We start from the raw sequence: 26,682 nt of genomic DNA on the forward strand, positions 1-26,682 counted from the left end.
AAACCAAATCCTGTCCCCTGCCACCTCTCTCCTGTTGTCTGCCTCCTTGGATATGATTTCAGAACCACCTTCTAGGTGGGGGCCCTGGAAGTCCTGAACCCCAGGAGCCTGACACCCCAACCCATTTACACACAGTGGGGACAGACACTGTGCCGAGGCCATGCTACAGATGCCTGGCACCTGGAAGGCCCTAAAAATCCTTACTAAATGGATGTGTTACCTCCTATTCCCTCCCTCGTCTGATAATTGTTCTCGATATTCAGACATTCCCCGGCGGCTCCTTCTGCAGCCTGTGCTTGTGCAGATAGACAGGTGTCCGGTGGAAATGCTCTTAGAAATCCCGTCCAGGTACAGGGCCCAGTGAGACTTGAATTAGGTTTCTGACTGCTCCTCAAAGCAGACAAGCTCTCAGCAGGACCTCAGACCCCTGCAGTCTAGAGGCAGGGCTCCTTGAAATGTTCAAAGGCTCTCCCAGCAGCCAGGCGCTATTTTCACTGCAAACTTCTTCATGCAAGACCTATCTCAACTGGCAGAGCGGTTGCCTAGCATCCATGAAACCTTAGGTTCGATCAGCCAGTACAGCATAAACCCAGTGAAATGCTGCACTCCTTGTAATTCCAGCACTGAAAAAAAAAAAATAGAGGCTGGAGAATTGGCAACTCAAGGTCACCCTGAGCCACATAGACCCCCGTCTAAAAATAAAGAGGCAAGTCAGAAATCAAAGCATCCAAAACCATCCCAAAGTTTGACATGAGACTACAGGTCCCACCAATGTGACTGTGAGAAGCTCAGGCAGAAAGGAAATCTTAGCTTATTCAATAAATGGGAATCGCACTTCTGCTCAGGGTTAGCCCTTAGTTTGACTCTGGGGAATTGCCCGGGCACGAGACCAGCTCCTCCCCGGTCACAGCTTTGGCACTCACGCTGTATGACACAGCAGAATAAACGTTGTACCGTTATTTTTATTTAGGCATTTATTTTAAATCCAGAACGCGGAGAGTGGGAGGCAGCAGCTGACTGGGAAAGTACGGGGGTTCTGCCCCGGAACCCAGCATGCTGGAATCCCTGCACTGTGGTGGTGGTGGTGGTAGTGGTGTCGGTGCCGCTCCGGAACTCATCGCCCCTCCCCACCCCACCCCCCCGCCCGCAGGAGCGTGCGTGTGACCGTGTGGGCTGCCACTGGGGCCCGCTGTGGAGTTTCATTTCTTATAAACACAGCATTGGGAGGAAAGAGGCCTCAGTTCCCATCCGCCCTGTGGGGCCCGGAGAGCCAAGCCGAGGAGACTGTAAGGCCAGGCCCAGAGGCCGTGACCCAGGGCAGGGCTGGGTAGGAGCAGCACCCCTTCCCTGTGATAAGTCCTGCGGAGTAGCTGGGAGTAGCCGAGGCACTCACCCCCGACCCCAGGCTTTCTCACCCGGTTTGGCTCTGGGGTGGACCCCCTCTTTTCCATGTGATGCACTCTGAGGCTGGGTATGCGTGATTGGAGGAGGGTGGGCAACCAGGCCCTTTGGGCCAACTTCCACATTCCTGATCCGCCCCGACTTGGGGGTGAGCTACAGGCTCCGCTCTGGCTCGCTTCCTGGAAGGGGAGGGAGGAGGGCAGGCGGGAGAACCGCAGAGCCTCCCAGCTGGGCCGCCCAGGTGGCTGCCTACATTCTAACCCTACGCCTAAGTCCTCCCACGCCCGCACCTTAGCTGCCTGCCCCACCCGTGCCAGGCAGCTCACCTGCCGACCGGCAGAGCACTTCTTCCTTCCCACCACCCAGCTATCCCCTGCTGTCAGGAGTTTGCACCTAGCTCCGCAGTTACAGGCTGTGTAGCCTGTACTGACTGACCATAGGTCACCTCCGATAGGTGAGACTGGCAAACCTCTAGCAGAGAGCTCTTGCTCTTAATAATCACCTCCGCCTGTCTCTCCCCCCCACCCCCCGTGGTTGACCGGAACACAGTAGGAGCACAGAAGTGCGAGAGGATGTCCCACGAGTACTTCATGCCATCATCGGTTGCAGCCTGAAAACCTGGCTGAGATTCTGTGGGGGTGGGGTAGGGTGTCCGTGTCCCAATACCTACTACTCTCAGGGTTCCCTCAGGCCGGGCGGGAGGGGGCGGGGCTTGGGTTTCGCTTTCTTGCCAACGTGGAGGCAACAAGGAAATCGAGGAGTTTCCCGGAACCGCTCAAGGAGCGCTGAGCTCTGGCTCCAAGGCAGGCGGCAGGGACGGACGGGCACATGTCCAGAGTCCCTGGCCAGCACCTCGCTGGAACTTCCAGTGGGAACCGGGGAAAACCAGTCCCGGAAAAGCCCCACCTCAGTGCACCTGCCGGGTTCTCTGCTGGCTTTTGTTCCCAGAGAAGGTGGGGACCACCGCAAGGGAGAACAGTAGAGGGTGGCCACACAGGGTACAATAGTGGTGGTCCACCAGGTGAAGATGGGCTGTGAAATCATACGATACCTGAGGAATGAGACGTAGGGTTTTATTGTTTGTCTTTGTAGGGAGACAAGAGCTCACATCCCCCAAACTGTTGTTGAGCTCACTATGTAGCTGAGGGATGACCTTGAGCATCGGAGCCTCCTACCTCCACCCAGTCCGGAGTGTGGTCCACTACGACTTTGCAGTGTGGGGGAATCTAACCCAGGGTTTGACGCAAGCCAGGCAGACGCTACCAACTGAGCCGCACCATCTCTAATAGGTATGCGTTCACGTGTGTGTATGTGTGTGCATGCACACACACTGAAATAGGGTTTCCAGTAGCCCAGGCTAGCCTCGAATTCCTGTGTAGTTGCGGCTGTTCTGGAACTCATGATCCCCCTCGCCTCCTATACGTCCTAAATGCTGGGATTCGGGCACTAGCAACTGCTGGTTCATATACATTCTTTGGTCAATCTTTGACTTGCTTATTGTGGCGCTTTCTCCTGACACGCTCAAGAAGAGCGTAAGCTTTCTGTCCAAGCCGAGCCTGCCAAGCTCAAAGCTAGAAATAGCCAAACTTAGAGGTAGGCACAGTAATGGCAAAGAGAGAAGCTGACTGAGTTGGGGACATGGAGTGGAAAGGGACTTCTAGCCCCAGTCTGCTGTCCCCTAGCTCAGTCAGGTGCTGCAGACAGAAGAAGAAGAAGAAGAAGAAGAAGAAGAAGAAGAAGAAGAAGAAGAAGAAGAAGAAGAAGAAGAAGAAGAAGAAGAAGAAGACTCTCTCCCTAGGAGTGGACTGAGCTCCTCCTCGAGTGGTTGAGCCTTGCCCTCCCATGGGTCCTTGGGCAGCAAGCAGACTGTTCTCATCCTAGAGGAATGTTAGCTGTGAGCCGCTTCCTTCTGTCCTCAGAGGCTGGAGCTCCCTCCAGTCGTGGATGACTGTGGGTTGGGCTTGAGTCTGAGCCCAAAGCTTGGCAGGGAGGGGGGGTGGGATGGTGTTTTGCGGGGGTGTGGGGGTGTGGGGGAGGCAGAGTTTAGTTCCCTCCCTTGCATCTTCAGTCCAAAGCAGAATCTGGGGCAAGGTGAGCAGGGTCACCCAAAAGCCCGTGTTTCCTTAAATGCTAGGATCTCCTTCTGTGTGGCCATGGCTTTTGGAAAGACAGCAATCAAACTCAGTAGGGCTCTCTGGTCTAGAAGAGCTGGGGGCCATTTGGAGACAGCTAGCTCGCTCGCCAAGAGGGAGGCAGGCAAAGAGGCCAAGTGGTGGCCCTTGCTCTTTCCAACCTGGTTCAGGATTCCTATGCTCTGGAAGAAGGCTAGGGAAACTAAATTCTTCAAGAATAGAGCTTGTGTGCTATGCCCACAGTGCCTGGTGACTCAGCCTGGGAATCCCGATGCTAGGGGTCTGCCTCAGAGATGAGGGTGCCCAGGAAGCCAAGGCAGCAGTTGAGTGAGGCCCAGGAGAGAATACACTGCTGTCCCTCCTTCTCTGACTAGGCAGCTTTTGGTGGATTTTATTTTTCAGATTTAGTTTTTAAGATCATTTATATATATGTGTGTGTGTTTTCTTGTCTCCCTCGCCTATATGTGTGTGTGTGTGTGTGTGCGCGCGCGCGCGCGCGCGCGCGCGCGCACCCGCATATGTGTGGGAGAGAACCCTAACCTGGATCCTCTGTGAGAGCAAACGTTCTTAGCACTAAGCCCTCTTCAGTCCCAGTATTTTTGAGTTAGAGAACCAACTGATCCTAGCTCATAAAGCAGCCCTGGGAGTGGGCCTACAAGTGTTCTGTATTGGGTTTCACTAGAAGTCACCTTTGTGCACTGAAAACAGGACAAGAGGTAGGCGCCTCTTGCTTGCCTACTGTAGCCTCAAGAGCCAGCATGGGGCTCGGCATAAAGCAGGTCTCTGTGGGAAGTGGTGCAGGATGGACCAGAGGGAGAGTGGATGGGAAAACAGGGTAGAAGATGTATAAATAGGTGGATAAGTAGGAGGGGGTGGGTGGGTGAGTGGGTAGATGGCTGGGTGGATGGATGCATGCATGATGGATGCATGGGTGCATGGATGGATAGATGGATGATGCATGGATGGATAGATGAATGATGCATGGATAGATGGAGGCATGGAGGATGCAAGGATGCATGCATGGATAGATGGATGATGCATGGATAGATGGATGCATGGAGGATGCATGGATGCATGCATGGATAGATGGATGATGCATGGATGGATAGATGGATGATGCATGGATAGATGGATGCATGGAGGATGCATGGATGCGTGCATGGATAGATGGATGCATGCGTGGAGGATGCATGGATGGATGGATGCGTGCATGCATGGATGCATGCATGGATGATGCATGGGTGAGTGGATGGAGCCATGCATGGATCGGAGGGTGGATGAGTAGGAGGGAAGCTGGGTGTATAGGTGGGGGAGTGGGTGGGGGCATGGATAGGTACCATAGAACAAGCTTCCTGATTATTTCTTCCCCCTTGAAACTGGGCAGACTGTGTGTTAGTGTTAAAGCTTAGGTACCAGCCTTCACCTAGTGGTTTATGCACATATGACTTTCATCTCGGCACTAAAGAGGCAGAGGTTCCAGGCCAGCCAGAGCTATGTAGACTATCAGGATGCCAGTTCAGTTAGGAAAGCTTAGTTGTGTGGGGTTGGTTTTTTTGGTGGTGGTGGTGAGTGTGTGTGTGTGTGTGTGTGTGTGTGTGTGTGTGTGTGTGTATGTTTTGTTTGTTTTTTGTTTTTTGGGGTTTTTTTTGTGGTACCTCACACTTTTCTACTCAGAGGAGGGATGGACCGATGGTGGATAGATAAGTGGATCAATGGGAGAACAGGCAGGCGGTGGACTCAATTGGTCTTAGCAGTGTGTACATTTCCCTGCGATAACCAATAAAAAAAAAAACTTGCACTTCCCGGTAGTAGAAAGTGAAGAGCGAGGCTTCCCTGGGTGGCCGCGTTGGGGATGTTTCTGCTCAGCTCTGTCCTCCCAGTGGGATATCTGCTCCCTTTTCCATCACATTCTTCATATGTGTGGTCCCTTGAACTCCTCCCGAGAGCCTGACCGTCCTAATGGAAGACCTGCCCTGACAGAAGACAAGGGGCTGGCCATTTAGGCGCACACCAAGTGGCCCTCTTCCTCCTTCCCTGGAAGGCTGCAAGGGGATTGGCTTGAGAGAGGACTTAAGACCATCGTGAGCGATTCTAGTCTTTCTCCACGCCACCCCATTGTTGGAATCCAGACCACCAGTCTGCAGCTCAGGCCACGCCCACCTGCTGCCGCCCATTTCAAAGAATCCCTCACCCCAGGGCTATGGTTCCAGGTGCCATTCTTGCTTCCCCAAGGGAGCTCACAGCTTTCAGGTTGCCAGACTCCTAGGGTCATCAGAAGGCTACTGGGGGACACACTTGCTCACTAGGAATTCTCTCCCCTTGCCTGCCCACCTGGACACCCAGGGCACAAGGACCACCTTGCTCTAGGCTCAAGTTCTAAAACCCTTCTACCCCTTTTCTCTGAGAAGCGACTCCCACTCCCCCCCCCCCCGTATTCTGCATGTTTGTCTGTTTATAACTCTTTTGTCTATTTTTTTGTTTGTTTGTTTTTCTTTTTTCAAAGATTTATTTATTACATGCAGTGTTCTATCTGCATGTACGCCTGCACTCCAGAAGAAAACACCAGATCTCATCATAGATGCTTGTGAGCCACCATGGGTTGCTGAGAATTGAACTCATGACCTCTGGAAGAGCAGTCAGAGCTCTTAACCACTGAGCCATCTTTCCAGTTCTCTGTTTGGGGGTTGGTTGTTTGTTTTTTGTTTTGCTTTGTTTTGTTGCTGTTTTCGAGACAGGGTTTCTCTGTGTAGCCTTGGCTGTCCTGGACTCAAATTGTAGACCAGGCTGGTCAGAAACACAGATCTGCCTGCCTCTGCCTCCTTGTGTTCTAGCCACCACGCCCAGTTTTTATCCATGTTTATAACTCTTCTAATAAAATTCTCACCCAAAAGAACACTTGTCTGGCAAGAAGCAGGAGGTTGGCAGAGAACCCCATCTCTGCCTCCTACTCCCTACCCCCTACCCTGCCTGGATGGTCATGAAGAAAGAGCTCTGATGTCCAGCTGGATGAGTGACAGGTCACAGTGAGTGTGTCACCTTGTCAGATAGCCAACATGCAGTGCCACATAGGGAGTGTCCTGGAGGACCAGGCTCTATCAGTGGAGCCAGAATGAACCATGGCATGCTGGGAGAAGACGCTTGGAGCCGAGGGGGGGGTGGGGTGGGGAACCTGTAGTGACTTGTCTATAATTCTCAGGAAACAACACCCATGCCTTAAGATTCTTCAGGAATATAATGGAGCGTTTCCCACAGCCACGTGGGCCGGAGGGTGGAGGAGAGGGTGGGGGGTGGGGGGGTGGATGCAGCTTCTCATAGTGCAGACTTTCCAGGATGCTGCTGAAGACTTAGTGTGTCTGATGACCATGGGGTGTGTTGCTCAGTAAGACGGCCCTCAGGTCTTCACCACTAGCCTACATAGAAAAAGTCTCCCAGGGCAGAGGGAGCTTGACTACCTCCCACAGAAGGCACAAGTGCACTCTGCTTGTATGTGTCACACCTGGAGTATGAGGCGAAGGGTTATAGATGCCGCAGGCGTGGGACAGGAGCAAGGTGTCTCAACCAGTATTCACGCCTGACGCGTGAGACAAAGTTTGCAGAGGATAAGGGAGGCTATCATGGGTGGCGGCAGCTGGGTGGGGGGGGTGGGGTGGTGAACACAGCCTAGAAAGGCCTGGAATTCAGAAGGCAGAACAGATCCTTTTCCACATGGCCATTGTGGCTGCTGGTGGGTTCCGGACCAGGCTGCTGAGGAGGTTTGCCCCACCAGTCCTCTAGGGAGAGCCGGTCTATGAATCAGCACAAATTATCAGGGACCAGCCAACACAACACATCAGTGTGTGCCTCCTTAAGGGTTTGTTCGAGGTGCCTGGTCTCAGTCCGAGACCCTGCTGCACCCTAGGGGTGGGAAAAATAACTGCAGAGAGCTCAGGTGAGCGTCCCTGGTGTCTTAGGTCCCGACCATGGGTTTTGGTTGTTATTTTGTCTTGCTTTTTTTTTTTTTTTTTTTTTTTTTTTTGGTAAGAAATCACATTGGTGTACTTTTTTGAGGGTGAGAGCCAGGCACCTGCCACCACGCACCTGTGGTTGTCAGAGGACAACGTAGCAGGATCTCTCCTTCCACCATAGGCTCAGGCAGGCAGCGTGGCAGGAACACTTCAGTCTTCTGAGCATCGCATCCATCATGTAAGTCTAGGTCTGCAAATGGCTGAGGTATCTTGATCCTCCGCCAACCAGAGGATGGGGGTTTGGGTGTGGCTGGGATGTAGGAGAGGCAGGAGCAAAACCTTTAGACCCTTCTGCCGGTCTCATTCTGGGAGAAGTGAGTGAGAACCCTGTATGCATACATGGCCACAGCTAGGACAAGGCGTGAGACTGGGGATCCAGGGACGTGAGTTAGAGAGTAGGGCAAGAGGTCAAAAGGGCTCAGCCTTGCCCCAGAAATGCCCTAGTAGTTGGAGATCACAGCTAGAGGCTAAAGGGATGCCCCTAGATTGTTCAGTCTTGCCCTTTGCACCCTGGCTCTGTGGGTGTGGGGGGGGGGATGGGGAGGGAGGGAGAAGAAGGTGGCCTCCATTGCTGGGTGGGGCTTATCTATGTTTTCCATCAAAACTAGAGTGCCCTGGGGGGGGGGGGGGCGGCACTTGAGCTCCCCAGCCTCAGGCCCGTAAAGTTCAACTGTTATGGCAGCAGCGCCCTCTATTGGCAAGTTTGAGAACTACATTTCTGTCTCTGTCCCTGTCCCTGTCCCTGTCCCTGTCCCTGTCTGTCTGTCTGTCTGTCTGTCTGTCTGTCTGTCTGTCTGTCTGTCTCTCTCTCTCTCTCTCTCTCTCTCTCTCTCTCTCTCTCTCTCTCTCTCTCTCTCTCTCTCTCTCTTGGAATGGAGATGGTAGGGGGTCCAGGAAAGAGAAAAAGGTGTGGGGCTAATGCTGCCAAGCTACCCGGAAGGTCAGGAATGGAAGGCGGGCTTTGGCTAAAGCAGATAGTCAGGTATCACCTGGTAAACAGTAACCACTTCCTGCTTAGTGGTCTTTGAACAGATGCCAGAAAGGCCAGGACCCAGTGGAGATGGGGGTTTCTAAGGTACCTGCTAAGGGACAACAACTCTCACGACGGTCCCCGCCCTTTTCTTGTCCACATGGCACCAAGGAGATCTGCGTCCAAGGCTGAATGCACGCACACCCGTGGGTTCTCCTGAGCAAGCCCCGTGGACTCACAGAGGATCCAGGCTGAGTTAAAGGGCTAGGACTATGGGGGGCAGTTCCCTCAGGCGCTCTAAGGAGGAGAGTACAGAGTGGTGGTGGTGGTGGTGCAGGCCTGTAATCCCAGCACTCGGGGAGGCAGGGGCAGGCGAGTCTCTGAGTTCGAGGCCAGCCTGGTCCACAAAGTTGAGTCCAGTCCAGGTCTACAAAGCCAAGGCTACAGAGAAATTCTGTCTCCAGGAACCAAAAGAAGGAAGGGGAAGGGGAGGGGGGAGGGGAGGGGGGAGGGGAGGGGGGAGGGGAGGAGGAACAAAAGAGAACAGGAGGAGAATGAATGTGGTGGTGCACACCTGTAACCCTAGCACCTGGGAGGTGACAAAAGTTCAAAGTCATCTTTAGCTGCATAGTGAGTTTTAGGCCAGCTTGGGCTACACGAGACCCTCTTTTGCAAAACCAAGCAGGAGAGGGATGGAAGGAGGAAGAGAAGAAGGGAGAAAGGGAAATTGATTGATTAAGGGTTTGTGCCCAGCTGTAATCATAGCACTCAGGAAGCAGAGGCAGAAGGACCAACAGTTTGACGTCCGCCTGGGCTCCACAGCAAGACCCTGCCTCAAAACAAACAAATGAATAAATGCATTGAAAACCAATAATAACCAAAACCTATTTCTGTAACAAAAAAAGCTAAGGCCAAGAATGGAGACAGGATCAAGCCAGCATAAAACCCTGAATCATCTCTGAAAAGCTGCCTGCCTCTTCAGACACATGTCCTCTGAGCTCCAGGCCAGGGCTGTGGGACACAGGTACCACTTTGGAGCTCTAGATAATTCTCAGAGACAAGAGAGGACCTGGTGTGGGCTAGTTTGACGCATTTGTGAGCCAGGAGCGTGTACAACATAGCCATGGTCAATGTGCATATTTTCCAGAACTTTCTGTCACAGAAAAGGGGGCATTGTTCCCTGGGGAGCTCTGCCCACCATGGCCCTGGCATCAGGACTCTCTACCCCAGACAGGAAGCCAACACTGTCCTGGGGATGCAGCTCAGCTGGTAGAGTGTTTGCCTGGCATGTGTGAGGCACTGGGTTCAATTCCTAGCACCGCATAAACCAGGAGTGGCGATGCACCCCTATGACCCTAGTACTCGGAAGGTAGAGGCAGGAGGATCAGAAGTGCAAAGTCATCCTTGCTGCGAGGTGAGCTGGAGACCAGCCTGTGGCTACATGAGGTGGACACGGCCATTGAAAAGGAAGAAGAGGAGGTGGCTTTGGAGAGCACTTTAAGGTCATCTTGGGCTAAATACTGAAATTGAGGCTGGACTGAGCTACCTAAGACCCTGCAGATCCTGGGGGTTGAACTCAGGCTTGTCAGCAAGTGCTCTCCTAATCATGGCTTTAAACTGCTGATGTAAGGCCTGGAGAGAGATGGCTCAGTGGTTAAGAGCACTGACTGCTCTTCCAGAGGTCCTGAGTTCAACTCCCAGCAACCACATGGTGGCTCACAACCATCTCTAATGAGATCTATTGCCCTCTTCTGTCATGTGGCATACATGCAGACAGAACACTGTATATGCATAATAAATAAATAAATCTTTAAAAATAAAGAAAGATAGAACCGGATGGTGGTGGGACATGCCTTCAATCCCAGCACTCGGGAGGCTAAGGCAGGTGGATTTCTGAGTTTGAAGCCAGCCTGATCTACGGAGTGAGTTCCAGGCAGCAGTGAGGGAATAGCAGAAAGTTTTTCAGACAGAAAGTAGCTGTTAGGCCTTGTTTTAAAATAAATCATCCGGGCGTGGTGGTGCACACCTTTAATCCCTGCACACACACACACCTCCAACCCCAACAAATCGCTTCTATAAAAAGAATCAAGAATGGAGAAACCTCGATACGAGGAAAAGGGACCACCTCATCACTGTTGGTGAAACTGTGAACTGGGGCACAGTCACCGTGGAAATAGCATAGAGGTTCCTCATGACTAAGAGTAGACTACCATGTGATGGTATGGCCCTGGGCATGCTCGGAAGGAACCTGAGTTAGCACACCCCAGGCCTGCAGCACTGCTCCCTAAGACCAGGATATGGGGCCAGGCAAGATGTCCATCAACAGACAAACCCGGAAAAAGAAAGGCAGTGCATGTACACAAGAGATACAGCTCTTTGTTCTTCTTCAGGGCGCAACTGACCTGTGTAATCTTTACTGCATAATTACCTTACTGCGTAATCCAGGCTAGCCTTGAGCTTATTAGGGTAACGCTTCTACCTCAGCCTCCAAACTGCACGCCCAGCACTGCAGAGTTTGGTTTCGCCATAAAGAATTCAATTACAAGCCGGGCGTGGTGGCGCACACCTTTACTCCCAGCACTCGGGAGGCAGAGGCAGGCTGATCGCTGTGAGTTCGAGGCCAGCCTGGCCTACGGCGCAAGTTCCAGGACAGCCTGGGGTACACAGAGAAACACTTGCCTCGAGAAATGAAACAAAACAAGAATTAAATTACATTATTTACAGGAAAACAGAAGTAACTGAAGGTTACCACGTTACACACACACACACAAAACAACAAACAAAAACAACAACAACAAAAACCCCGCCAGACCCAGACAAACATTGCATGTTTTCTCTCATTTGAGGTGCCTAGATTTAGACAGGCACATGCACACAGGTAGGAGGAAAACAAACAGATGGTGATGGGATAAGAAAGGCCAAATATTGTATTTTTCACTCAGATACAGATCTAGGTTTAACAGCTATGTATGCACATAATGCTATTTATACACGATATAGAAGAAGACATGAAAGAGGAGTGGGGACTTGTGGTTGGAGAGGAAGGGACCAGCTGGAAAATGGAGATTTACAGTAAAGGCTAGAGTGTGGGAGTAAATACCAAAAAAAGTACAAGGATGCATACATCACGATGAAACTTGGGTATTTCTATTTTTAGTATCTCTTTGAGACAGGACCTCGCTACGGAGTCCTGTTTGACCTGGAACTTGTTATATAGACCGGGCCAACCTGGATCCATTTGCTTTCATGTCCCTACCCCTACCCCTACCCCTGCCCCTGCCCCTGCCCCTGCCCCTGCCCCTGCCCCTGTCCCTGCCCCTGCCCCTGTCCCTGCCCCTGCCCCTGCCCCTGCCCCTGCCCCTGCCCCTACCCCTGCCCCTGTCCCTGCCCCTGCCCCTGCCCCTGCCCCTGCCCCTACTCCTGCCCCTGCCCCTGCCCCTGCCCCTGCCCCTACCCCTGCCCCTGCCCCTGCCCCTACCCCTGCCCCTGCCCCTGCCCCTGCCCCTGTCCCTGCCCCTGCCCCTGCCCCTGCCCCTGCCCCTACCCCTGCCCCTGCCCCTGCCCCTGCCCCTGTCCCTGTCCCTGCCCCTACCCCTGCCCCTACCCCTGCCCCTGCCCCTGCCCCTGCCCCTACCCCTGCCCCTGCCCCTGCCCCTGCCCCTACCCCTGCCCCTGCCCCTACCCCTGCCCCTGCCCCTGCCCCTGTCCCTGCCCCTGCCCCTACCCCTGCCCCTGCCCCTGTCCCTGCCCCTGCCCCTGTCCCTGCCCCTGCCCCTGTCCCTGTCCCTGCCCCTGCCCCTGCCTCTACCCCTGCCCCTGTCCCTGCCCCTGCCCCTGCCTCTACCCCTACCCCTGCCCCTACCCCTGCCCCTGCCTCTGCCCCTGCCCCTGCCCCTGCCCCTGCCTCTACCCCTGCCCCTGTCCCTGCCCCTGCCCCTGCCTCTACCCCTACCCCTGCCCCTACCCCTGCCCCTGCCTCTGCCCCTGCCCCTGCCCCTGCCCCTGCCTCTACCCCTGCCCCTGTCCCTGCCCCTGCCCCTGCCTCTGCCCCTGCCTCTGCCTCTGCCTCTGCCCCTGTCCCTGCCTCTGCCCCTGTCCCTGCCCCTGCCCCTGCCCCTGCCTCTACCCCTACCCCTGCCCCTACCCCTGCCCCTGCCTCTGCCCCTGCCCCTGCCCCTGCCCCTGCCTCTACCCCTGCCCCTGTCCCTGCCCCTGCCCCTGCCTCTACCCCTACCCCTGCCCCTGCCCCTGCCCCTGCCCCTGCCCCTGCCCCTGCCTCTGCCTCTGCCCCTGTCCCTGCCCCTGCCCCTGCCTCTGCCCCTGTCCCTGCCCCTGCCCCTGCCCCTGCCCCTGCCTCTGCCTCTGCCCCTGTCCCTGCCCCTGCCCCTGCCCCTGCCCCTGCCCCTGTCCCTGCCCCTGCCCCTGTCCCTGCCCCTGCCCCTGCCTCTGCCTCTGCCCCTGTCCCTGCCCCTGCCCCTGCCCCTGCCCCTGCCCCTGCCCCTGTCCCTGCCCCTGCCCCTGCCCCTGCCCCTGCCTCTGCCCCTGTCCCTGCCCCTGCCCCTGCCCCTGCCCCTGCCTCTGCCTCTGCCCCTGTCCCTGCCCCTGCCCCTGCCCCTGCCTCTGCCTCTGCCCCTGTCCCTGCCCCTGCCCCTGCCCCTGCCCCTGCCTCTGCCTCTGCCCCTGCCTCTGCCTCTGCCCCTGTCCCTGCCCCTGCCCCTGCCCCTGCCCCTGCCCCTGCCCCTGCCCCTGCCCCTGCCCCTGCCTATGCTGCAGTTAAAGGCATGTGCCACCACCCTACAAAACTCAATTTTTGCCATGCTTCCTTTTCTGTTGTTAGAATTTTTACTTTTTTAGTATAATTTTTACTTTTGAGATTGTAATGATACCATTCTCCCTATTCCATTTCCTTGCTCCAACCTCTTCCAGGCAACACCCCTACTCTCTTGTAAAATTCATGACCTCCTTCGAAAAAATTGTTATTATGTGTGTGCGCGTGCATGTGTGTGTGCATATGTGTGTGTTTCCAATATATAAATACAACCTGCTTCTATGTTAGACATGTTATTGTGAGTACATGTTTTCAGGGCTGACCTCAGCATTCCTTAGTCCCCCGTAGTTTTTTGTCTAGGCTTGAGGTCTCATGTACCTTCCCCGTTTCGCATTAGCACGTGTATTTGGTATCATCCTTATTCGGGTCATGTTTAGGTAGTAGATGTGTTGGTGAAACTTCATGTGTGCGGCATCTCTGGCGTTCCCAGGACACGCTCTAACAGCAGACTTCCTGTCCCTCTGGCTTCTACAGTCTTTCCTCCTCCTCTTCCACAGCGATCCCTGAGCCTTCGATGAGGAGATGTGCTGTAGATGTGTCCGGTGGGACTGTGGTCTACATCTCTGCGTTCTGATTGCCTGTGGCCTTCTCTAGTGGTCTCTATCAACTTATCTTGATGAGGGGGTGAAGACTACGTTTATCTGCGGGTATACAGGTAAATATTTAGAATGTAGTTAAGGACGGTGCTGGTTTTGTATGTGGCGGTTGCAGGTTCCTCTCCAAGACCCTTGTCTTCACTAGCCCAGGGTAGTTGGCTGCGTTTCCAGGACCAAGTATGATGATTTCCCTCTTGTTCAGCGGTGAGCCTTAAGTCCAGTTAGAGAGCTGGTGGTGACCTACAAGGTGTGTGTGCCACCGTTGCCCCCTTAGGGACATCGTGCCACGCTGGTAATTGTGATAAATAGGCATCTTGGCTGGGTAGGAATGTTGGGACTTTGCCCGGTGCCTTTTGGTACCATGAAAGCTGGTCCTCGGGGAGGAGACTTCCAGATCATACTCAGCTCTGAGCCACTGAGCCTTTGTCCAGAGTGTATGCCGCTTCAGCACTGGTTTCTTACCTGTCACCTCTAGGGGGCAGCCAGGGACCGCAGCAGTAGCCTGTAATGTAAGTACATATTGTCCCAGAGCAACTACCAAAAGAAAGCAAACAAAAAAAACCACAATCGAGGCAGATAAAATACCGTACATGTGTTTATCTAAGTAGGACACTAAAAGTGTTCAAATAATGCCAACATAGGCCGGATAAAGAAAATAGAAAGAGAAAAAAAAAAAAAAGAAAAGAAAATAGAGAAGTAACAACATCTAAGGCTAGTGAACAAATACCGCCCCCCCCCCCGGCCCCAGGAAGACAAATAACCAAACAGCAGGCACCCAGCACTCAGGAGGAACAGAAGAGACAGACTCCCAACTGATGGATACTTCTAGAAGGACTGAGGTACACCTTTATGAGTGGCAGACACAACATTTTTTATTTTAAAAGGTGTTTTTAAGACAGGGTATTTTTGTGTAGCCCTGGCTAGCCTTAATGTCAATTTGTAGACCAGGCTGACATGGAGATCCAACTGCCTCGGCTTCCTCAGTGCTGGAATTATATGTGTCTGCACCACCACACCTGGCCTGGCTTGTTGTGTGTGTGTGTGTGTGTGTGTGTGTGTGTGTGCGCGCGCACGCGCAGAGGACAACTTGCTGGAGTTGGTTCTCTCCTTCCGCATGTGGGCCCACGGGACTGTTCTTAAGTTGGCAGGGTTGGCAGCAAGCATGTTTGCCAGCTGAGCCATCCCTCTGGTCCAGCTCCTTATATTTTGAGACAAGGTCCTTCACTGAACTTGGAGCTCATAGACTGTCATAGACTGGCTAGAGGTCAGCTAGCTCACTCCAGGGATCCACTTTGCCAAGCGAGCGCTGGGATCACAGGTATGCGCTGGCTTTATAAATAGGTTCTGGATGCCGGGTGGTGGTGGCGCACACCTTTAATCCCAGCACTTGGGAGGCAGAGGCAGGTGGGTGGCTGTGAGTTCGAGGCCAGCCTGGTCTACAAAGCAAGCTCAGGACAGCCAAGGCTACACAAAGAAACTCTGTCTGGGGGGTGGGGGGGGGACACGACCATTTTAAGTGTGGGTAACCACGTGCCCACCTTACGCGGATCCAAGAGGGAAGAGAACCCCGATTTTGTAAACTGAGGTGCTATGAGCAACTCCTTGTCTACAAATCTGGTATTTAGGACTTTTAGGTCAGCGTCCTCACAAGTGTGCATTTGGGAGATGAAAGCCTCAGGAGAAGCAAGAAGGGGGCTTGGGAGAAAGGAAAGTAGCCTGGCGCCCTCTGTTGTTGTAGCATGTGAGACCACACCTGCTACCTACCCTCTTGAGGCAGGTTGGAAAGAACCACACGGCCCACACACTCATTCCTCCAGCCGCTTTTTGAAGGTGCCTTTGACTGTCCTCAGTGTACAGTGATGGAGGGTTGGGTAGGAAGGCCCTTTCGCCACAGAATTCCCACTGCTTCCTGCCGGGGGATAAGGATTCTGGCAAGTGGTTTACTTACGTCCGTTTATTGAGACAGGCTCTCGTTGTGTAGCCCTGGCTGGCTTGGAACTTGCTGTGTAGACCATGTTGCCCTTGAGCTCACAGAGATCTACCTGTCTCTGTCTCATTGAATGTTGAGGTTAAAGGCATGTGCCATCACACCCGCCCCACTTCCTGCCCCCTTTTAAGAATATTGTTTATTTTATGTGTAGGGGTGGGTGCCTGCCGCCTGCCTTCTCTCTGTATCTGGATAAGGCTGATGCAAGGCATGGGCTGGTTTAAATTGGCAGAAGGTCTCCTCTGCAGAAGGCAAACCTGGATCCCAGAACCCTGGGAAGGGGAAGGGGAAGGGGAAGGCTGATGTTCAATAGGAGCAATGGAGGGTGGGACGGGTTGGGTTCTGAAAATTAACATATCAACCACCAGGGGGCAGTGTTGGATCTCATCAACGGCTCAGATAAGTCTGCCTCTGGTCCTGGAAAGTGCACAGAGCTTGGCTTCCCTTAGCCCAGGCTTTTTTTCCCCCCTGATATACCAAAAGTATTTCCAATTCTTGAGACACTGTATGAAGGGACAGCCTTGAGCAGTCATGTAAACAGTCTCTCCCTGACTGGTGGGAATTTGAGGGAGAAATACCCAGATCAGCCACAAGAGGGAGATAGTGTGAGCTCAGCTCTTGGTTCCAAGGCTGAACTTTAATTTTCAAAAAGACTTCGTCAAAAGGCGATCTTGGTTATTCATGCCTGGAAACCTCAGTGCTCAGGAGACAGAAGCAGGAAGATCACTCAGTTTGGAGGCCTGACACCCTGACTCAAAATAGAATAGGGGTAGGCAGGTTACATAGTGAGAACCTGACTGCAACATAAAATAAAGAACAGGGGCTTTATTTTATATAAAGAGAGATGGTCAAGCTACACTGCTCTTACAGATCTGTTCCTAGCCCTCTGCCTCACAACCACCTGAAACTCCAGCTCCAGAGGAGGTCGTGCCCTCTTCCGATCTCTATGGACACCTGTACTCATGTCTCATAGACACACACACACACACACACACACACATACACACAGTGAATTAAGGTGTTAGTAGGGACCTTTTCTAATACCCACCCTAGCTTCCAAATAATGGCAAAAAGACCTATTAGATTTATTCAACAAGCTTTAAGCTCTGTAACTGGGCAGATTATGCCTGCCTCCCAGCCACCTGCCCTTTTTACTTGCCATCTCAGTCTTGCCTTGGCCTCTGCTGTAACTCTCTCTCTCTCAAGGGGAACTCCTCCTCATCCTCCTCATGGCCCCTCCCCTCCCCCCTCTTCCTTCTCTCCTCAGAGATACAGTCATAGAAATGGCAATGTCTGGGATACGTCCGCTCGCTTACTCCTTTCTGGAGGTTGACGCATCCAAGGTAACATCGCTGAAGGCTCCCATCGCCTGGCCCGTCATGTCTAAGTCAGAGTCTCCCAAGGAGCCGGAACGGCTGCAGAAGCTCTTCATCAGAGGGCTGAGCCTTTGAAACAACCGAAGAGAGCCTGAAGAGCCATTTTGAGCAATGGGGACACTGTGGTACCATTAACTGTGGTAATGAAGGCTCCAAACACCAAGAGATCCAGGGGCTCCTCCATGCCACAGTGAGGAAGTGGATGCCACTATGAATGCCAGACCACACAAGGTGGATGGAAAGGTTGTAGAACCCAAGAGAGCTGCGTGTCAAGATTCTCAGAGACCAGGTGCTCACTTAACTGTGAAGAAGACTTTTGTTGGTGGTATTAAAGAAGACTACTTTGAGCAGTGTGGGAAAACTGAAGTGATTGAAATCATGACTGACAGAGGCAGTGGGAAGAGGAGGGGCTTTGCTTTTGTCACCTTCAATGACCATGACTCTGTGGATAAGATTGTTATTCAAAAATATCATACTGTGAATGGCCACACCTGTGAAGTAAGAAAAGCCTGTCAAGGCAAGAGATGGCCAGTGCCTCGTCCAGCCAGGGAGGTCGGAGTGGCGACGAAACTTTGGTGGTGGCCGTGGAGGCAGCGGTTTTGGTGGCAATGACAATTTTGGGCGAGGAGGAAACTTCAGTGCTCCTGGTAGCTTTGGTGGCAGCCGTGGTGGTGGGAGATATGGTGGCAGCAGGGATGGCTTTGGTAGATTTGAGAATGAGGGAAGCAATTTCGGAGGCAGTGGAAGCTACAATGATTTTGGCAATTACAACAATCAGTCTTCAAATTTGGGACCAATGAGGGGAGGACACTTTGGAGGCAGGAACTCTGGCCCTCATAGTGGTGGAGGCCAGGACTTGGCTAAACCACGAAACCAAGGTGGTTATGGAAGTTCCAGCAGCAGCAGCAGCAGCAGCTGTGGCATGGGCAGGAGGTTCTAATTACATTACAGCCAGGAAACAAAGCTTGGCAGGAGAGGAGAGCCAGAGAGGTGACAGGGAAGCTGCAGGTTACAGCAGATTTGTGACTCAGCCAACCACAGCGGTGGCAGGGCCTGGCTGCTACAAAGAAGACATGTTTTTTTAGACAATACTCATGTGTATGGGCAAAAAGAACTCCAGGACTGTATTTGTGACTAACTGTATAACAGGTCATTTTAGTTTCTGTTCTGTGGAAAGTATAAAGCATTCCAATAGAGGGTTTTACGATAGACCTTTTTTCACCCATGCTGTTGATTGCTAAATGTAACAGTCTGAGAGTCTGATCATGACACTGGATAAATGTGTCTTGAAGGAAAGAAGGAAAGAAAGAAAGAAAGAAAGAAAGAAAGAAAGAAAGGGCAATGCCCACATCCATCCGGACTGCAACCGGCTCTCATGGCTCAGAGATCAGCATCTGAACACACACCTGTCTATAATGCTTTGTTTTGTTTTGCTGTTATTTTATTTTTCAAGACAGGGTCTCTCTGTGTCGCCTTGGCTGTCCTGAAACTCACTCTGTAGACCAGACTGGCCTCAAACTCAAGTATTTGCCGGCCTCTGCCTCCCTGGTACTGGAATTAAAGATGTGCATGACAACTGACTGGCAATAAAATATTTTTTAAAAAATTAAAAAAAAAAAAGCTGGGCATGGTGGTACATACTTTTAATCCCAGCACTCAGGAGGCCGAGGCAGGTGAATCTTTGGGGCCAGCTTTTCCTATACTGTGAGTTCCCAGACAGCCAGGGCTACACAGAGAGATCCTGTCTCAAAAATAAAATAAATAAATAAAATAAATAAATAAATAAATAAAGGTTTTTTTCTTTCTTTCTTTTTAAGAACAGAGGGCTGGAGAGATGACTAGCAGTTAAGAGCGCCAACACATGCACATGCTGGCTCACAAATAGCTGTAACTCTAATTCCAGGGCGTCTGACACCCTCTCTGACCTTCATGGGCATGAGGCACACATGTGGTAGACATACATACATGAAGACAAATACTCATACATGTAAAATAAAAAAATGAAAAGAACTGGACTGTTTGTGCTCAGATTGATTTCAAAGATCAAGAGATGGCTGGCAAGCTGGGCACAGTGGTGCACGTCTGTAATTCCAGCATTCGAGGAAGCAGAGGCAGGTGGATCGCTGTGAGTTCGAGGCCAGCCTGGTCTACAAAGTGAGTCAAGGATGGCCAAGATAACAGAGAGAGACCCTGTCTCAAAAAACAAACAAACAAACAAACAAACAAAACCCAGGTTATATACATAAGAGAAAATGTCACTCATGCCAACAGTCTAAAACAGTAAAACCCATGAGCCTGTTACTCACCTCAGCACCGCCACACCCCTACCTCCAGGGCCCACATCTCTCCTACCTGAAGGAGACGTGATGCTGCTGTTTTCCTTCCCGTTTCTTTCGTCTCTCCTGACCCCCAAACCTCTCTCTCCGTCTTGACCCTGGCTTGAGACTGGCCTCAAACTCAAAATGTAGTTGAGGAACACTTGGCATTTCTGGTCCTCCTGTTTTGATCTCCTACATGCCAGAACTGCACCGTGAACGTTCGGTTTATGCGGTGCTGGGGATCCGGCTGAGACCAACTGAGCTACCTTCCCAGCCCCGTCCTTTTCGTTACTCTTTCCTTTGTCATTATTGAAAGTTTTGTCACATATGTAAGTGTTCTAATATAACATATTATATTATTTTTGCCTATCTGGTGAGGCGGGAGCCACAGTGAACTTTTTGCTTCTTTTATGTGTATGGGTGTGATGTCTGCATATACGTCTGGAAACTAAAAGAGGGCATCAGGTCTCCTGGATGACAGACTCCTGTGAGACGTCGTGTGGGTACTGGAAATGGAAACTGGGTCCTCTGGAAGAGCAGCCAGAGCTCTTAACGGCTGAGCCATCTCTTCAGCGCCCCGGGCATAGTGAACTTCACTCACGGTACTTGAGAGACTGGGGCTCCCTAAACCCCTCCACTTCTGTGTGTGTGTGGGGGGGGGGGGGAAATGATCAGTGGGTTGGAGACTGAGTGGAGGCAGAGACTCCTCAACAGTCGTGGGCCTCTCTCTTCCTCTTGTGTTCTGGATGGGGTGGATGATCCGGGCCTTATTTCTTGGAGGCCATGGAGGCTTTGAGGTCCACCACCTGGTCCTGTAGCTGAATTCAGTGTCATACCAGAAAATGAGCTTTTTGAAAAAGTGGTCATTGGGAGCATGCCACCTGTCACCAAAGGAGGAAGAGTGTCACTGTTCAAGTCACAGGAGATACCCTGGTCCCCAGTATAGTTCAGGGATGCCTTGAGGGGTCCCCACGTGCCTATTTCATTATCTTCTTGATGTCAGCTTACTTGGCAGCTGTCTTTTTCTCCTTTGCAGTTGGGTTCAGACACCTTGGGATGGCAACTGACACCTTCTGACCAAGGAGACTCTGCCCTGAAACCTCTGCCTGGACCCCAACAGCCCAGCTCAGATGTCATAGGGGAAAAAAACCCCAAAACCCAAAAAACTATCTTTTTTTTTCTTCTTAAAAAAGAAAACAAAAATAAATAACAAAAAAGAAAGAAAACAAACAAACAAAACAAAACAGAACAACAACAAAACCTGAGCCAGCACAGTGGTGGATCACTGTGAGTTCAAGGCCACCTGGTCTACAAAATGAGTCCAGGACATCCAAGGCTATTACACAGAGAAACCCTGTCTCAAAAACAAAACAAAACAAAAAACCCAACAACAACAACAGCAAAAATGAATTAATGAAAGATAGAAGGAAGCCGGGCGTGGTTGCACACGCCTTTAATCCCAGCACTGGGGAGGCAGAGGCAGGCCGATCGATATGAGTTCGAGGCCAGCCTGGTGTACAGAGTGAGTCCACAACAGCCAAGAGTACACAGAGAAACCTTATCTCGAAAAACAAAAAATGAATGAATGAATGAATGAACAAATCTCATGACTCTACCACAGATCTTAAATTTCAGACAATCCTAGTCAATCTTCACTCTACGTAAATTAAACCGCTTGACTGGTGAAATCCCTATCAAGATTTTTAAAAATTCAGACAGGCAGTTAAGTAAGGAGAGTGGCATCCATTCCCTCTGGGCTAAATCCCTCCTCCAGGGTCAGGTCTCCACTTTGAACACGCCCAGGATTGGTGGGGCATCTGCCGTTCTTCTCTCTCCGGACCGATTTTTTATTTTTATTTTTATTTTTTTAAACAATGGGAGTTGAGGCTCCCGGTTCCCTCCAGAGCTTTTTGGGTATCTTTAATCTGCTTTAATCCTGGCTCCCCCTTCCCACTAGCACTCATCAGGCTCTCTTTGACCCCTTAAAAGGAAATAAAAGCCCCTGCCCCAAGCACTCTGGCCCCATCCAATCCACCCGGGGGAGCTTAACACTTGGAGTGGGATTCCCCATCCACCCCAGCAGTCCAGGAGCCAACTGCACCACGCCGCCGTGGTGGACGTGCTTCCGGTGGGCCACTGGGGAAGACGGTCCCCCTCCAACCCCACCCACTGAAGCGACAGACACCCCAGGAGGGGAGGGATCGGTGGTGGGACGCAAGGAGGGAATGACACTTGGATGGAAGGGTCCGGAGGAATGGGAACCCTAAAAGACCCTCCCCGTGAGGGACCCTAATGCCTCTAAGACAATCAGCCTTCGATGCCGCAAAGGTTTCCTCTGGAAAAAAAGAAAGTGATGCCAGCCGGCACTCAGAGCTCCCTAGCTGCAGGGTGCCTGTCAGCTTTTCAGCTTAGGCCCTGCCAGGGCAGAGCAACAAAACCTGAGTTCCAAGAACAGCGGGTGGGGATTTGCCACAGCAGCTGCAGCTGGAGGCGACACAGCGGGCCTAGAATTTAAAATTTTCTGGCTGGCTTGGTTTTTAAATGCTTTCTGCTTTTCCCTAATAGTGGGAATAACTCAATATTAAAGATCCCTTCTTCATGGGACCGGGCGTGGCGGCGCGCGCCTGTAATCCCAGCACTAAGGAGGCAGAGGCAGGCGAATCTTTGTGAGTTCAAGGCCAGCCTGGTCTACAAAGCGAGCCCAGGACAGCCAGGGCTACACAGAGAAACGCTGTCTCGAAAAACAAAAAACAAAACAACAAAACAAAACGAAAAAAGGTCACTTAATGGGAAATGGTTTGTTGTTGTTGTTGTTTCCTAATAGGGAGAAACTTGAGACACACAGTAAAAACAACCAACAACCAACTCCCACCTCAGCATTTTTATATATGAGAATATCCAATTTTATATATGCGAATAAGATAATGATAGATACAAGGTACTAGATATTATGTTGTATGAGGTTTTAAATGAGCATGGGGGGAGAAGGAAAGGGCGGAGGGGTACCCCAGAGAGAGAAAGGGGCAGAGACAGGAAGAGTAAAGAAGAGAGGAGAGAGAGAGAGGGAGTAGAGGGGGGTGGGGTAGAGAGAGAGTAAGAGGAGTAGAGAGAGTAGAGAGAGGGGATGGGAAGGCGCTTGGACGGTTTGTCCTTTTATATGGTGCTGGGCAGGGCCACGCCCCCGCGGCAGGTAAGCAATGACGTCACAGGTAGGCGGGCTGAAGCGGAGCCCTAACAAACATAGTGACTCCTCCCACAGTTCACGGACCACCCCTGTGTTCACGGTCAGAGAAACTTCAGGGGGATGGATAGCCACATTACCAGGTTACGGGCAGCCGATAAAGACTGGCAAAGAACTTGCAATAAATTCTTGGGATAAACTAACAACAAATACTCCAAAAGCAAGAGACTCCAGTTTATAAAGAGGACCGACTGGATGCCTCCTCATATAGTGAGAGAAACACCAATTTCTAACGCTCCCATCTCTTACACAGATGCCAATAAAACAGGAATTGCAGGTTATAAGCCAAAAGATATAAGTAAAGTAATTCAAAGTCTGTATGGTGAGCCACATGCTATTCTCAGAGTTTTATTAGAGTTTCCCAAAAATCCCTTAATATAGTACTGACTCTTAATATGCAAAAAAGTTGTTTTACATACAGAAACTACTAAACTTATTCCAGATGATTCAAAATTAACTTTGTTATTTATACAACTACAATTGAAAGCTTCAAATTTTCATAAAAGACATCATGTTATTACAGGTTTAAATAAAAGATTTTCTACAGCCTGGCAACAAGTCAAGGAAATTATAAAGAATCAGCCTATCTGTTCTTATATAATCAAGTTCCATTGCTTGCTGAAAGGTACCCAAAGAAATAAAATTTGACAGATGGGTATGTTTCACTTGACAGAGTTTGGAAAATTAAAATGTGCACATCATATAGTTGATAACTATTCAGGATTGCAATGGGCTTCTGCCTTGACTTCTAAAAGGATCAATTCTGTTATAACACACTTATTAGAAGTGATGGCAATCTTACAGATACCTTACAGATTAAGCTAGCACATGCATCCAATAATAAAATAAACATGTTATTGCTCTACCTGACAATCCTACAGGTCAAGCAGCTATAAAAAGACCTAACCGCGCCTTAAAGTAAATGCTCATAAAACAAAAGAGGACACAAGGTCTCCCAGAGAGAGAGAGAGTAAATGATGCTTTATTGACTTCAAAAAAATTTAAATGACCATAAGATGGATAACACAGCTGCTAAAAACCACCAGGTTTTAGAAAGGACTGCTGAATTAGATCAGCAAATATTCCTGAAAGCTGTGTGTTAACCTCAAAATAAAAGTCAGGAAATGTGTTGGGAATTCCTTCAAAGTTAATTAAGATTAGATCCAACCAGGGAAGACCTCCTAAAAATCTTGGCTTCGGACATGAAATAAGAGATGTAGAAGAAGCTGGGTGTGGTGGCGCACGCCTTTAATCCCAGCGCTCGGGAGGCAGAAGCAGGTGGATCGTTGTGAGTTCGAGGCCAGCCTGGTCTACAAAGGGAGTCCAGGACAGCCAAGGCTACACAGAGAAACTCTGTCTTGAAAAAACAAAACAAAGAACAAACAAAGAGACGTAGAAGAACAACAAAACAAGGTGACTTGAATGCTGAGCCTCTTACATGGAAACAGCTCATGAGACAAGCCAAAACATGAGAGCAACCTTGTTAGCTACCTGACTCATGACTTATTAACATGTCATCCTTTCATATAGCATGCATAGAGATTTATATTACTGTTTGGTTATATAGTACAAACAGGCCTACAAAGCTGACAGATGCTTTTCACCTGCTCAAACACAGAGCAGACAATCATCATTAGCTGATTTGTGTACGTGACACATTCCACACACGTGTTAATGCAGAAAATGGACCAACAATGCTACCTTTAAAAGTGTGTGTGTGTTGGGCCGGGCAGTGGTGGCACACGCTTTTAATCCCAGCACTCAGGAGGCAGAGGCAGGTGGATCACTGTGAGTTAGAGGTCAGCCTGGTCTACAGAATGAGTCTAGGACAGCCAAGGCTACACAGAGAAACCCTGTCTCAAAAAAACCCAAAAAAGCAAAAGGACCAGACAAAACATGTGGCTGATGACTTCCAGGAATAGCTTGACCAGGCCATGGCTTCCACCATGGACTGTCTCAAGTCCCTCCCGTGACAGATCACCTCCGTAGCAGGGGTTGTTCTACAGAACCAGAGTGCTCCAGATGCACTGACTTGCATTGTGTTTGGGGGAAATGCTGCTTCTGTAAGGACCAAACTAATGCCATGTTCTGAATGCCACGGTCTGTATTTTCTGTGAGAACTTGTCCTCCAAGTGACCTTTTTCCCTGCGTTCCGGGAGTGACCAGGTACTGCTGTAAACCGCACCTGCCAGCAGTCTCCAGAAACTCCACCTGAGCGGTTAGATACAATCAGCCATCCAAAGTTCCTCTGAGACAAAAAACTTCCCCTCCAGACTCAGCCTCCACTCAATCCGCCTGAAGGTCGACGTTACTGTGACCCTCAACTCCCCGCTTACAGTTTTCCCCCTTTATAAGCCAATTGCCCTTGAAACTCTGGGCCACTCTCCTAACCTGTTGCATCAGGAAGGATTGTGGTCCGAGCTCAATCCCGTAACACAGGACCCTGTGTGTGTTGCATCAGTATCGAGTCCTGGTGGTCTTTTTTGGGGTTCTCGCGATCTGGGTATTACATTTCTACGCCAATTAATCTGAACAGGTGGAACAAGACAAACAAATGCTCCACCGAGATCTTTGGGCGTGCTCCGTACCTAACACCCCTACCCCATGGCACTTAACCCTCCGGTAGCTTTGGCTTCCTCCCCTCCTTGGCCCCCTGTTTCCTCCAATTTCTTTCTTTGTTTTTTGTTTTTTGTTTTTGTTTTTGTTTTTTTGTTCTTCTAGTTTCTAAGACAGCAAGTAAACAACATTGCCAGAGTCACTACCAACCAAGTTCTGGTCCAATACCAAACCATTCCCAACTGATATCTCCCTTTATAAAAAAAAAAAGGGGGGGGGGGAGATATGAGCCTGAAAATCTTCTCTTGAGACTGGCAGGAGTAAGACTGTTCCCTCCCTGTCCCGGGTCTGCATGTCCTGGAGCACGTAGCCTTATGTCCCCTCCCTCTGCCACCCTTCAGGTGGCCACCAGGTTAAATGTCCTCTCTCCTCCTAAGGTCACATACAACAAGCACCTGGAATCCTATTCGTGCGAATAAGGCATTCCCAGCACAAAGGGCTCGGTAATGGGCCAGTGAAATGGTTCAGGGAACAGAGGTCTTCCTGTTGAACCTGATGCCCTGAGCATGATCCCTGGGCCCCACATAGTGAAGGGGAGAGTGACCTCTAGACCTCTGATCTCCACTTGTGCGCTGTGGGACACATCCCCTGCCCTGTCAGGCTGAGTAAATAAATGTTAAAAAAAAAAAAAAAAAAAAAAAGAATTCACTAACATTAAAGTACCCAGAAAAGCTACAGGAGAGCTGGGACCTGCTGGAAAAGCAGGCTCTCTCACATCCAGCATGGAGGGAGTGATAGGGGGAAACCCTCCCAGGACAGACTGTGAAGGTACCCATGGCCTCACTCAGTGTCATCCAGTTTGGCATTTATGAAGACGTGCTACAGGCTAGTAATATGATGATGATGATGATGATGATGATGATGATGATGATGATGATGATGATGGGTGACTTTCCAGAAGGTATCAGAAAAGTCTCCTAATTAATCAAAAAAAGATAAATAATCCACTTGAAGAAAGAAAGAAAGAAAGAAAAAAAAAAAGTGAAAGACATGAGCCAGCATTACCCAGAACAGGAAATGCAAATGGCCAATAAACACAGGAAGAGAGGCACACTGCACATAGTTGCCACGGAAATGAAATTTTAAACCACAGGCAGATAACACTTGTCACCTATCTGACTGGCAGAAATCAGAAAGTCAGATATCACACGGTCTGCCCAGGACGTGAGGTAAAAGGTATTCTGATGCGTCACCCCAGGGGATAAATTGGTAC

The 26,682-nt window shown here is 50.8% G+C and overlaps 1 pseudogene across 1 annotated transcript in view; it reads left to right on the top strand.

Moving 5' to 3' along the window:
- LOC311586807 (heterogeneous nuclear ribonucleoprotein A1-like) overlaps positions 1 to 19,056 on the top strand; it is a 117,573-nt pseudogene extending 98,517 nt beyond the window's left edge. The window contains exons 4-5 of the transcript XR_014783576.1: positions 13,833 to 13,990; positions 17,186 to 19,056. The product of XR_014783576.1 is annotated as a heterogeneous nuclear ribonucleoprotein A1-like (transcript). The remainder of the gene's footprint in view (positions 1 to 13,832; positions 13,991 to 17,185) is intronic.
- The last annotated feature ends 7,626 nt before the right edge of the window (positions 19,057 to 26,682 follow it).

The sequence above is a fragment of the Acomys minous genome (assembly GCF_964271855.1).
Source record: "Acomys minous genome assembly, chromosome: 16".
In the NCBI taxonomy this organism is placed as follows: Eukaryota; Metazoa; Chordata; class Mammalia; order Rodentia; family Muridae; genus Acomys; species Acomys minous.